This window comes from Crocuta crocuta, unplaced genomic scaffold (genome assembly GCF_008692635.1).
Source record: "Crocuta crocuta isolate KB4526 unplaced genomic scaffold, BGI_CrCroc_1.0 scaffold96, whole genome shotgun sequence".
NCBI classification, from domain to species: domain Eukaryota; kingdom Metazoa; phylum Chordata; class Mammalia; order Carnivora; family Hyaenidae; genus Crocuta; species Crocuta crocuta.
This window is the reverse complement of record NW_027531522.1, coordinates 3,138,788-3,151,471: the sequence shown is the minus strand read 5'-3', so window position 1 is coordinate 3,151,471 and position 12,684 is coordinate 3,138,788. Positions and strand designations below refer to the sequence as shown.

Below are 12,684 nucleotides of genomic sequence, written 5' to 3'. Positions count from 1 at the left end.
TCTGTATTAATAATTCGCATAATAATGCAAACATTATTTTTAATCATGGAGGCATATGCATGGAGAATAAAGATTAAAGGGGTAGAGCCAGCTACTTCTGGGAGGGTGGGAAGACTATTGTTTTTCTCTTAAATTTTGTGAAATTTTAAAAATTTTAAGTAGGCTCCACACCCAACGTGGGGCTTGAACTCATGACCCTGAGATTAAGAGTCACACGCTCTACGACTGAGCCGGACGGGCACCCCTGTTTCTCATTTTAAACTGTGTTGAACCATTTGACTTTCAAATAGGAAGAAGAGGTTAAATCTGATGTGTTGAAGATGGCCAACTTTAAAACAAGGGTGTGCTTTTTCTTGATGTATCTCGGCCTAAAATAGAATTTCTTATTGTAGAATTAAGCATGCTAATTATAGAAAATAGATATATCTTAGATATTTTTTGACAGTGTCACATGGAACAGCTTTGTTAGAGTAGAAATGCTCTTAAGCATTTGAGATTCGATCTGGGCTAAGATCTTTTCCTTGCCCTCTGGTAGTCTGTGACCTTCGGGAGACTTCCTTATTCTCCCTGAAGTTTGGCTGGTTTCCCCAACTTTTAAATTGGGCAAATGTGGTAAAATGCAATTTTCTCAGTTTTTACCCTTTTCTCTAGAAATTTCCCTTTGCCCCCATCTGCAGGGATCAATCATTGGGAAGCCTTACGCCCCCACCACTCTGGGGTACACATCTGACTGAAGTCATACAATCAGTTTCTTTCTTTTGGAAATTTGGAGCATTTGCTCACCTGGGATGGTAACATTTGAATTTAAGGCTCTGTGTGTGATCTCTTCCACAGAGTCCTGCGGAAGCGGACGAGGTAGCTGTTTACAGAAAGAGAAGAGAATAAGGGCACTGGGGTGGCTCAGCTGGTTCAGCATCTGACTATTGATCTCAGCTCCGGTCATGATCTCACAGTCTGTGAATTCAAGCCCCACATTGGATTCTGCATTGATAGCATGGAGCCTGCTTGGGACTCTGCCTCTCCCTTTCTCCCTGCTTGCACCTTCTATCTCTCTCTCTTTCAAAATAAATAAATTTAAAAGAAAAGAAAGAGGGAAGAATCAGGTAAATGTGCTAAGAGATCTGGATCCCAGAGGGAGAATGTCCAGGTTACCATTTCCAGCGTTGACCTCTTTCTAAGGCTTTGCTGCCTTCCTGCATCCTTGCAATAAATTAACCTTTTTTCCCCCCTTAAGCTAATTCAAGTTAGTTTTGATTTACTTAAAATTAAGAGTCTTAACGCATGCAAGATCCAAATAGCTCTCGGTGCACCCTGTGCACCTCCCCATATTGCTTGGCCTTACCTCCTTGACTCTGGTCCTTGCTTGACTGAAATCCCAGTCACCACCTCATCTCCTTGTACCACTGGCTGCCTCTGCCGCCTCTGCAGTGTGGCTTCAGCATGGTACCCATCACACTCATTATGGGGAGACTCTCATGGTTCCAGTGACATTGGGTTGAGGCCCCAGAAGCCACAAAGCTCCTCCTGCCATGTCTGGACTCCAGGGAAACACCGAACATGGATCACAAGATCTTCCTTCTCCAGCAGCTGCCCAAAGGGCCAGATATCCCAAGATATCCAGATATCTCTACTGTGGGAGAGCCCATCAGTTGATTTTTGCTACGCACCCCAAAATGTAATGTCTTTAAACAGCAAATACTTTTTCTCCCAATTCTGAGGGTGGCTGGGCCATTCGGGTCCACCCTGGCTCCTCTGGCTGGATGGTATAGAATGAAACTACAGTCTGTTGGTTGGCAGCTGTTTGGTCTGGGGGGCCTCACCCTCACATCTGTCAGTTGGCTCAACATTAGCCGGGACAATTGCATGTGACCCTCATCACCCAGCAGGTGAGCCGAGGATTATGTACATGGTGGCAGAGGGTCCCAACGGCAAGAGAGGGTGTGCCCCAGTTCACCGGCACTTTCCAAGTCTCTGCTCAGAACCAGGTTTGTTTGCTAATGTCCCGTTGGCCAAAGAAAGTCATGTGACCAAAACCAGATTGAGGGGGTGGAAACAGACCTGCCCTTCTGATAGGAGTTGCTGCAAAGTCACAGTACACAGGGAAACATACAAAGATGTATCCAGGAACAGTAGGAAATGTTGTGGCCATTTTAGCAAACTCTACCAGGAAATTTTAATGCCCAGTGGGGCAAACTTTGACGATTAGAAGATAGAACAGAGAGATCCACACTCGCTGTGTCTTCTGTCTCCCCAGTGGACGATTCTGAGGCTCACTGGTTCCACGTGCTCTCGTTGGAGGTGTCCCGTGTGACCGTGCAACTGTCTTGATAGCTTTCCTTCCTTCCCTCTTCCTTATGCCCCACTCTTGCTGCCCCGGGATGGTGCCCACTAGCCTAGCATCGCATGCAGCCTTTGCCTCCGGTTTATTTCATAGGTGTTCTGAGCTCAGACACTATTATATCAGATTCTCGAGAAGATTAAAGAGGATATAATGTTTCTGGGTTATACTCCAGGAGCTGTGACTGTTATTAGTATCACCAACAGAAGTATTTCATAATAATAAAATCTGAATGGACTTTAAACGTAGAGGCATACCTCAGTTTACTGCACTTCCTTTATCGTGCCTTGCAGATATTGTGTTTTATTTTAAATTGAAGGTCTGTAGGTTACTCCGCATTGAGGCCATTTTTCTGGCAGAATTTGCTCCTTTCGTGTCTGTGTGTCACGTTTTGGTAATTCTTGCAATAGTTCAAACATTTTCATCCTTATTATATTTGTTATGATGATCTGCGATTGGTGATCTTTGATGTTACCATGGAAATGGTTTTGGGGGTGCCATAAGCCACTCCCATATAAGACGGTAAACTTAAGTGATAAATGCTGTGTGTGTTCTGTTTTACCAACCAGCCATGCCCCGTCTTCTCTCTCCCTCTACGTGGACCTCCCTATTCCCTGAGATACAACAATGTTGAAATTACACCAGTTCATAGCCCTACAGTAGCCTCTCAGTGTCCAAGTGAAAAAGAAGAGTTGCACGTCTGTCCCTTTAAGACAAAAGCTAGAAATGATTAAGCATAGTGGGGAAGGCATGTCAAAAGCTGAAGTAGGCCAAAAGCTAAGCCTCTCGAGCCAAATGGTTAGCCAAGTTGTGAAGACAAAAAAGTTCTTGAAGGAACTTAAACGTGCTTCCAGTGAACACGGGAATAAGAAGGTGAAGCAGCTTTATTGCTGATGTGGAGAAAGTTTGAGTGATCTGGAAAAAAAGCTCAAACCAGCCACAACATTCCCTTAAGCCAAAAGCTTCATCCAGAACGAGGCCCTGACTCTCTTTAATTCTATGGAGGCTGAGAGAGGTGAGGAAGCTGCAGAAGAAAAATCAGAAGGTAGCAGAGGTTGGTTCAAGAGGTTTGAGGAAAGAGGCCGTGTCCATAACATGAACGTGCAAGGTGAAACAGCAAGTGCTGATGTGGAAGCCACAGCGAATTATCCAGAAGATCTAGCAAAGATAGACAATTAATGAAGGTGGCTACACTGCATAACAGATTTTCAGTATAGAAAATATAGCCTTATCCTGGGAGAAGATGCCATCCAGGACTTGCATAGCTAGAGAGGAGAAGTCAAAGCCTGGCTTCAAAACCTCAAAGAACAGACTGACCCTCCTATCAGGGGCTAATGTAGCTGGTGGCTTTATCTGGAAGACCATGCTCACTTACCATTCTGAAAATCTAGGACCCTTAAGAACTCTGCTTGTGCTCTATAAATGGAACTGCAAAGCCTGGATGATCGTACATCTATCTACGACATGGTTTTCTGAATACTTTAAGCCCCCTGTTGAATCTACTGCTCAGAAAAACAAGATTCCTTTCAAAATGTGGCTGCTCCTTGACAATGCCCCTTGGTCCCCTAAGAGCTCTGATGGACACGCACAGTGAGACAAATGTCGCTTTCCTGCTAACACAGCATCCATTCTGCAGCCCGCGGATCAAGTAGTCGTTTCGACTTTCAAGCCTATTGTTTAAGAAATACATTTCATAAATCTCTAGCTGCCATAGACTATGATTCCTCTGATGGATATGGGCAAACTAAATTGAAAGTCTTCCAGAAAGGACTGACTATGCTGGATGCCATTAAGAACGTTCATGATTCAGGAGAAGAGGTCAACATATGTAATGTAAACAGGAGTTTGGAAGAAGTGGATGCTAAGCCCCAAGGATGACGTTGAGGGGCTCAAGACTTGAGTGGAGGCATTCACTGCAGATGGGGCATAAAACAGCAGGAGAGCTAGAATTAGACGTGGAGCTGGAAGACCGGAGTGAGTGGCTACAATCTTGTGATCATACTTGAGTGGAGAGCAGTTGCTTCTTATGGATGAACAAAGAAAATGATCTCTTGAGATGGAGTCAATTCCTGGTGAGGATGCTGTGAAGATTGTTGGAATGATAACAAAGGATTTAGAATATCGCGTAAACATAAAGCAGCGACACTGTTTGAGAGCTCTGAGTCCAGTTTGGAAAGAAGTTCTCCACTGTGGTGCAAACGCTATCAAACAGCACTGCACGCTGCAGAGAAATGGTTTGTGAAAGGGAGAGTCTACTAATGTGGAAAACCTCAGTGTTGTCTTCTGTTAAGAAACTGCCCCAGCCACCCCAGCCTTCAGCAATCACCACCTCTATCCTTCAGCAGCCACCTGCCTCCAGGCAAGATCCTCCCCCAGAATAAAGATTATGACTCTTAAAGGTCAGATGACGGTTAGTATTTTTTAACAATAAAGCATTTTTGAGAGAGACAGAGACAGTGCCAGAGGGGTAGAAGCAGAGAGAGGGAGAGAGAGAGAAAATCCCAAGCAGGCTCCGCACTATCAGCACAGAGCCTGATGTGGGGCTCGAACTCAAGAAATGTGAGATCATGACCTGAGCCAAAAGCAAGAGTCAAACGCCTAACTGACTGAGCCAGCCAAGTGCCCCGACAATAAATTATTTTTAAATTAAGGTATGCACATTGTTTTGTTTAGATACAATGCTATTGCATACATAATAGACTAGAGCATAATGTAAAAATAATTTTTATCTGCACTGGGAAACCAGAAAAGTCATCCAACCCACTTTATTGTGATATTCACTTGAGTGCAGTGGTCTAGAACCCACGTGTCTGAGGTATTGCCTCAGAAATCATATAGGCCACATTCTCAAATCACCCTGCAAGAAAACTAGAATTGATAAGTTTAAAGACAACACGTCTCACCTGATGGATTAAAAAAACAAACAAACAAAAATAAAACCCACAGATGTTTCTGAGTAGCATTTGGTCAATAATACAAACAACAGACTATTTACGAAATAAGTGAAAAGAGAAACTTAATGTTGAGAAATCCCCATGGTATGCAGTCAAAACTGTTCTCACGATTAAATTCCTTAATGGTCTTCATAAGCAAGAAAAGAAAATAAAGAGACATAGAGTATTCAGTGTAGGAGATTAGAAAAAAGAACATAAAACAGAGCCAAGGAAAGAGGGTGCTGGAATCCACCCTTAATGGCTGCTCAGGTAATTTTTAGGAATTTGGTGAGGTGGTTGTTAAACAGCCATTAATAAAATATCTCATTATAGAAACTTAAAGAAATTGTATTAAAAACAAAAAGGAGGGGCGCCTGGGTGGCTCAGTTGGTTAAGGTCCATCTCTTGGTTTTGGCTCAGGTCGTGATCTATCAGTTCATGAGTTCAAGCCCCCCATTGGGCTCTGTGCTGGCAGCTTGGGGTTCTCTCTCTTCCTCTCTCTCAGCCCCTCCCCTGCTTGTGATCTCTGTCTCTCTCTCAAAATAAATAAATGAACTTTAAAAAAAGATGATACTCAAGTCATCACTTCTTAACTAATTTAGTTCATTTCACTATTATATATGCTCTTCAGTTTATATATGTCAGTCGTAGGTGTATAGTGGAAATATCACGGAATGGTCTGCCTCTGAGCATCTATTTGCAATTCTGTCTGCTTTGGCCAATGTCACACTGACAGCTGGAAATCAGCCGTGGTGGCAGTATTTACACCATGGCATTTGGCAGGGCTACAAATTAGAGCCATTGTCTCCCTCCTCTTCCTCCGCCTCTTCCTTTTCTACAGAACTGCTGTTAACAAGCATACCGCTGACCATTAGTAAATAATCATTTTTTAAAGTTTGTTTGTTTATTTATTTTGAGAGAGAGAGAAGTAGGGGGGAGGGAGCAAGAGAGAATCTCAACCACTGTCAATGCAGAGCCCAGCCTGGGGCTTGAACCCATGAACTGTGAGATCATGACCTGAGCCAAAAATCAAGAGTCAGATGCCTAACCAACTGAGCCACCCAGGTGCCCCAGTAAACAATTTTTTTTAAGGGATATGAATTTTCCACGTTGAAATTAGAATTTTCAGAAAGCATTAAAATGCTTTATAGAGTTCAAACTTATTTTAGTGTGGTGGAATTCTCCAAATCCCATGGATATACTTCTTTGGTTGGGATGTGTGCAGTTAAATCACTTCTAATTAATGCAAGATGGACCTTAACACTTAAGAGTGAGCCAGATTTCACAATGTTTCTTCATATTGGTGCTATATAAGGACTGGGCTGTAGAGAAGCTTTCTGGCCAAGTCTCTCTATGCTTCTAGGTTATCTAAAATCTAGAAATGGAAGACATGCATTGCTGCATATATATATGTATATATATTCAAATGAAATGTACTTTATACATGTTTTTCTGTAAAACAGGAGAAAAATTTAAGTAGGTTGGTGAGTGTTAAGAAAATAATGAATAGCAACAGTGACAAAAATCCCTTTTCATGGTGGGCGTTATTTCCTTTGGATTTAAAGTCATTCTTAGTAAAAACTTTTTCGTAGCAATTTGTGTCAAAGATGTTTTAAACTGTAAGCTTAGTGTAGAGAGTAAATTAATGGCAATTTAACATACAGGATTAGGTTAAATATGTTGGCTTGAGGAAAAATTGTGAGGCAGCACCCAGCTCCATCAGGTACCAATAGTTTATTCCGGGTTGTTTTTTTCCCAATTCATGAAATTGGGAAAGAAAAAGTTCTTTTAATGCACTTTGTATACTTGATTAAGTCTTTTTTTTTTTTTTCATGTTTCACTGTATTAACATTTACACATAACAAAGACTGGATTTTGGAGGAAGAGAAATTGCAGTGTTAAGAAAGTTTTGCTGACAGTTTTCTCCTTTATGCCCAAGCTGTGTTGTGACCCTGTGAGGTAAAGAACATATATCAGAGCAAGTTAACCCTGTATCAGAGAGTATCATATTTGAGCAGTCCATGCCTAAATGTTTAAGAATGCTTAATTTGTGCCCCTTTCTTATGGTCTATAGAATATATTTCACTTTTTTATTTCTTTATTTGATTTTTTAAAAATAGTTAGTATTAGACTTTAGCTTTTTTTAAACCAATACCTTTATTATTTTTACAAATTCTCTTGAAATAATGATAAGATTTGTTTTCTTTTTTAAAAAATTTTTTAATGTTTATTCATTTTTTTTGAGAGAGAGACAAGACTGCAAATGGCGGAGAGTCAGAGAGAGACAGAGAAAGACACAGGATGTGAAGCAGGCTCCAGGCCCTGAGCTGTCAGCACAGAGCCCAGTGCAGGGCTCGAACCCACAAACTGTGAGACCTGATGACCTGAACCGAAGTCAGACGCCTCACCGACTGAGCCACCCAGGCGCCCTGGTAAGATTCATTTTCTAGTCAGTTAGAGAATTTTCAACTTGAAAATAAACCATTTCCAAATATGTCTTTGAACTAAGTCTGACATCTGAACTTTCTTTTTAATTTGTTCTTGGCATTGTTAGCGCTTATGAATTCCCTGGGCTTATTAGAGCATGTGAAGCTCTTATGGCTTTCGGTTAATATGATAAAACCTGTTAATGTAAATTTATCTTAGCGTTCTGCGTGAGTTTGCTGATTCTACACACGTGAGTCATTCAGATCTAGATGTAAAGGATCATATTTTGAAAGCAAGGATCTAAATGATCCTCCCTAATTGTGTTAAAATATTTAAACATTTGGCCTTAGATTAAAGATCTCTGGGAAATATGGCTCTACATGTTTTCTTTTGTTTTTTCCATTTGCTTTGAGAGATAACCTAGTTGCTTTATAACGTAGGTGGAAGTGGATTTTCTGGCTGAATGGGCTATCGTGAGATTTGGGCTACTCCAATACACAACATGAGAGGAAGCATAGACATTGGGGACCGTACCACTTACTGGGTCATGAAACAATATCTCTGGTCTGTTTAAGTAAGCCCTCTCTTAGAGCTTTTAAGCATGATTTGAAGAGTCTACTCTCAGAAACCTGATAGCTCTTTTACCTGCCTGACCCCATGTAAATAAGTATTTGTTAAGTAAGTGTCAGGTAAGAAAATCTTAATCTAGAAAAATAGCCCATGTTTTCCAACCAATTTTATATCTTTATTTGAAATCTCTTACCTTTCTAAATATAAGTTTAAGTAACAATCTGGATGTCTTTATTCGTGGATTTGCCCAAGTAAAATTGAGGGCTTTATCTGCAGTCTATTTTTGTATCGTGATAATTCATCCATTGGAAGCACGTTTGACATCTTGAAGATGAAAGTGGTGTCTTCTAATAAAGATTCCCAGAATAGAATCAGCATATTAATAAACCTGTCCATCACCCACGTGAAATCCATTAACTGAGTGATGTTTGTTAACTAGTCACAGATTATACCTGTATTGACACTTCTCAGTCTTTAAATTTCACTAATTCCTGGCTATTGCGTTCATTAGGTGCTGTTAGTAGAACGAAAGGGCGGTAAGCTTCCCAAAATGGTCAACAATGGTTGTTTACTTAAATTCCAAAAAGGAGAGCCTTTAAAAAATATGTTTTGTATGAATTTCGGCTAAGCATCCGACTTAGGCTCAGGTTATGATCTCACAGGTTTGTGATTTCGAGCCCTGCATTGGGCTCACTGCTGTCAGCACAGAACCCACTTTGGATCCTCAATCCTCTGCTCTCTCTGTCCCTCCCCACTCGCTCTCTCTCTCTCTCTCAAAAATAAAAACATAAAAAAAACCCTCTCCAACTGATGCAGTGATTAATTAACAATCAAATCTGTCATCTCCAGAACGGCTACTATTACGTGATTGATTTTCATTAATAGACATCAGGCAATGGATGACCCTTAGTACAAAAAGGGTGACCCTATAGAATATACTCTTTGGCTAATACATTATAGATATTATCGTAAGATTTTGTATTATTAGTTGTCAACCAAAAAGGTAAAAGTTAAATAGCTATATGACGGCAGGGTTGGACAGAAGTTGAACTTTCCTTTTTTCTTTTTCTTTTTCTTTTTGTTTATGTGAGAGGATAAGCTTTATTTCTACTCTTAAACTCTGACAACGTTGCAGAAAGTCCTCATTCCTAGTTCGGAGATGGCAGAGACTGTAATAAGCTACCACTTCCACGTACAACACGGTGAATGTTAATATCCCCCTCTCTGGAGGAAGGGAGGTCACACTACACACTTTTGGAGACACCCCAAGGGTTGTCTGACACTTTGGTACAGAAAGGATTTGGTCCAATCTCTCTGGCATAGCATACTAAAAGGTATATAAATAAAGTTGGTTGCTCAACCACTATGGGCTGGGGTTGGGCAGAAGGCAGACAGGGAGGTGGTCTGGGACAGATGGGAAGAGTGTGGGTGTGGGCTCAAGTTCTTGTGACAGAGGGAGTGGATCCTGAGTGGCTGCTGAGGTGGCTGAGGGCAGCCTGACTGCTCTGGTGGCCTTCATCTGCCCAGTCCACCAGCTCACTGCTCTGGAACTGTAGCTGGCTCTCCCTCTGCGCCTCCTCCACGGAGTCACTCGCCTGGATGACGTTCCTGCTGATGTGGACACCGAAGTCCTCTCTGATGGTGATGGGACAGCCTCAGCTGAGTTGGTGTGACCTCCCAGGACCTTGAGGTGCAGACCACGTTGGGGCCTTTCCAGACCATAGGCATCATGGGGGAGGATGTAGCTGTCATGTAGCTGGTGATGTAGCTGATGAGGGTCGGGTAGAAGGGCTTCCTCTGCGGACCGCAGGAGTACTCAGAGAGGACTCTCTCTGGCGCCCCCAGCATCTTCCTCCCTACCAGCAGGAAGCTTCTCCTCTCAAAGTGCTAGATCACATCTCCAAGGAGCCACCACAACACCCCATTGGGCTTCACTGCAACCCGGGGTTGCTCCCAGGTGCAGGAGGGCCCTCCCGAGCTGGGGCGTGAGAGCAGGCCTGGACAGGGACCTGCTCTGCACCCTGAGAGGCTGCCGTGACCCCCCCACTTGTGGGCCACTGGCTCTGAACTTTCTTTTCATGAACACAGCGGAGATAAAACTGGCAATAGTCAGGTTTACCTGTAACATTTACCAATTAGTTATCATCCAAGTGAATACATGACAATAACTTGGTTAGGTTCTAGCACTGTGATTTTTGTGAAGTTGGCATACATTGGAAAATTTAAGGAAAAGTGCCATTCATTTGTTTACTCAACAGATATTTATGTACTGAAGTATTAGATGAGGTTGGAGATGGGGGCAGGGGCCAGGCTTTGTAGTGTCTTGTAGGCGATGGTGAGGAGTTTGGACTTTGTTCTACGGAAATTGGAAAGAAATATATATATATTTGATTTACTGTCTAAAAATATCTCTGTGATGACTAGGGAATAAACTGCAGTAATCAAGAGTTAAGGGGTTATTGCAATAGTCAAGTCCAGAAAAGATGGCGGAGTGAATTGGGGACAGGTCAAGGGCAATGGAGAGAAGTTGGCAGACACAGGATGTAGGTCTAGAAACTGGTAGCTGAGCAAACAGATAATTTATTTATTTACTTTTAAGTTTATTTTTCAGAGAGAGAGAGAGAGAGAGAGAAGGAGCAGCGGAGGGGCAGAGAGCGAGGAGACAGAAAATCACAAGCAGGCTCTGTGCTGTTAGTGCAGAGCCCACTGCAGGGCTCAAACTTATGAACCGTGAGATCCTGAGCTCATGACCAGAACAGAAATCAAGAGTCAGACACTAACCAACTAATCCACCAGCGCACCTTGAGCAAGCAGAATTTAAACTCCACCTAAACCCTAGACCTTCTTTCTTAGATGAAAGGTGATCTTTATTTGTTTTTCAATCAGAAGTTCTGGAAAAGGTCTACAAATCATGCCATCTCATCCACTCTCTGGTGATGTTTCTGAATAGAACTGTATTATAGAGCATGCAAAGCAGAAAACAGAAGCATACAGACCATGAAACATTCACAAATGATGCCCCGACAAAACTTTTTAAAGTCCCAGGTGAGTGGTTTCCAATGGAGAGAGCAAGGTAAAGCTTTCCCCCTGTTGAATGGACCAAGGTAGTTGTTGGTAAGAACACAGCTCCTAGATCGCTGAGGTCAATTGTCTACAGAGCAGAGATGCATCATGGCAAGGGTATGGAATCGCTAACAACAAGTGATGTTGAGATCATCTGAGCAGTAATCCAGCATTCAGGCGATGTCACCCAGCGATTTGCGACTCTGATGTAAATTCTGAAGAGTCACGTTGTTGTGGAGTTTTTTGGTTTGAAGCTTTCAGCAGGCGATTTAGCGAGGTTGGTTTGGCCAACAGCAGAAGCCATCACGTCATTTTATGTCATTCCAACTGAGGGTTCAGCATGGCACCAGTACAAGGAAGCACTCGGTGTTTTCTGCGACCATGTTTTTCATCTATTTGAGGAGCTAACAGATAAACATGCAGAGCAATGAACAAAATAGCTTGCACACTGAGGGTCCCGACATGGTGGAAAGAGCACAGACTTTGAAGTCAGACAGAGCTCAGATCCTTCTTTCTCCTACTGACTGCACTATTTCAGGCAAATTACCAACCTCATCATCTGTCTTTTTTTTAGTTTTATGCGAAGAAAAAAAAATGAAATGATGGGTGTCTCTTTTTTTCCCTTCCAGTTTGTTAGGATTAAATTAAAAAACAAAACCTGAATACAGTTTTTTTTAAAGGGAAAAAAGGGAGAACCGTGAACAATAATAATAGGCACTTAATGCATGTTTTGAGTTTTGAGAAAGAAAGTCTGAATTACAGAGCAACAAATAAAAAAAAAAGAAAACAAAAAAGAAGACATCCTCATGCTGAACGAGTTGTGATAACTGTTGATAAGAAAAACATTTAGCACATCCATTTGTTATAATGGTCCCAAGGTCTGAGATGAATGGAAGTATTAGCTTTTGTGCTCTTGAATAATCAGAGACTAGAAAAGCCTAAAGCGTGCACATTGTGAGGTACAGGCAAGTGTAAAAGGAATGAGAAAGGGAAAGAGGAGTACAGGCTTTTAGTAAACTGGAAACTATTAGTCTCAGAAGGCTGATCAGAGAGTGGATAAGCGTGTGGGAGAAGGGCGTGACAGGAAACTGGAAATATCTATTACCTTTCTCTTCTGGACTGAAATTCTCTTCCCTGGCCAGCATCCCGTGCCGGCAGGACCAGCCAAACCAGATGATCTTTCTGTTTTCCTTTTCCTGGTTCAGTTTCTGCAGACTCTGACTCTCAGCCAGAGTAACTCAAAAGGTCTCTGCTTTCAAAGTCGGTTTACTGCCAACTTCTCTCTCCACATCTTCAAAATCAAGGTAGGCTCTTACGCTGCCAAATGCACTGGGACAAAGAGCAGAATGACCC

General features: G+C 42.1%; 1 pseudogene; it reads right to left on the bottom strand.

The window, feature by feature from the left end:
• Window positions 1–9,704: 9,704 nt before the first annotated feature.
• LOC144238636 (nucleoside diphosphate kinase, mitochondrial pseudogene) lies at window positions 9,705–12,476 on the bottom strand (annotated as a pseudogene).
• Between the last annotated feature and the right edge of the window lie 208 nt (window positions 12,477–12,684).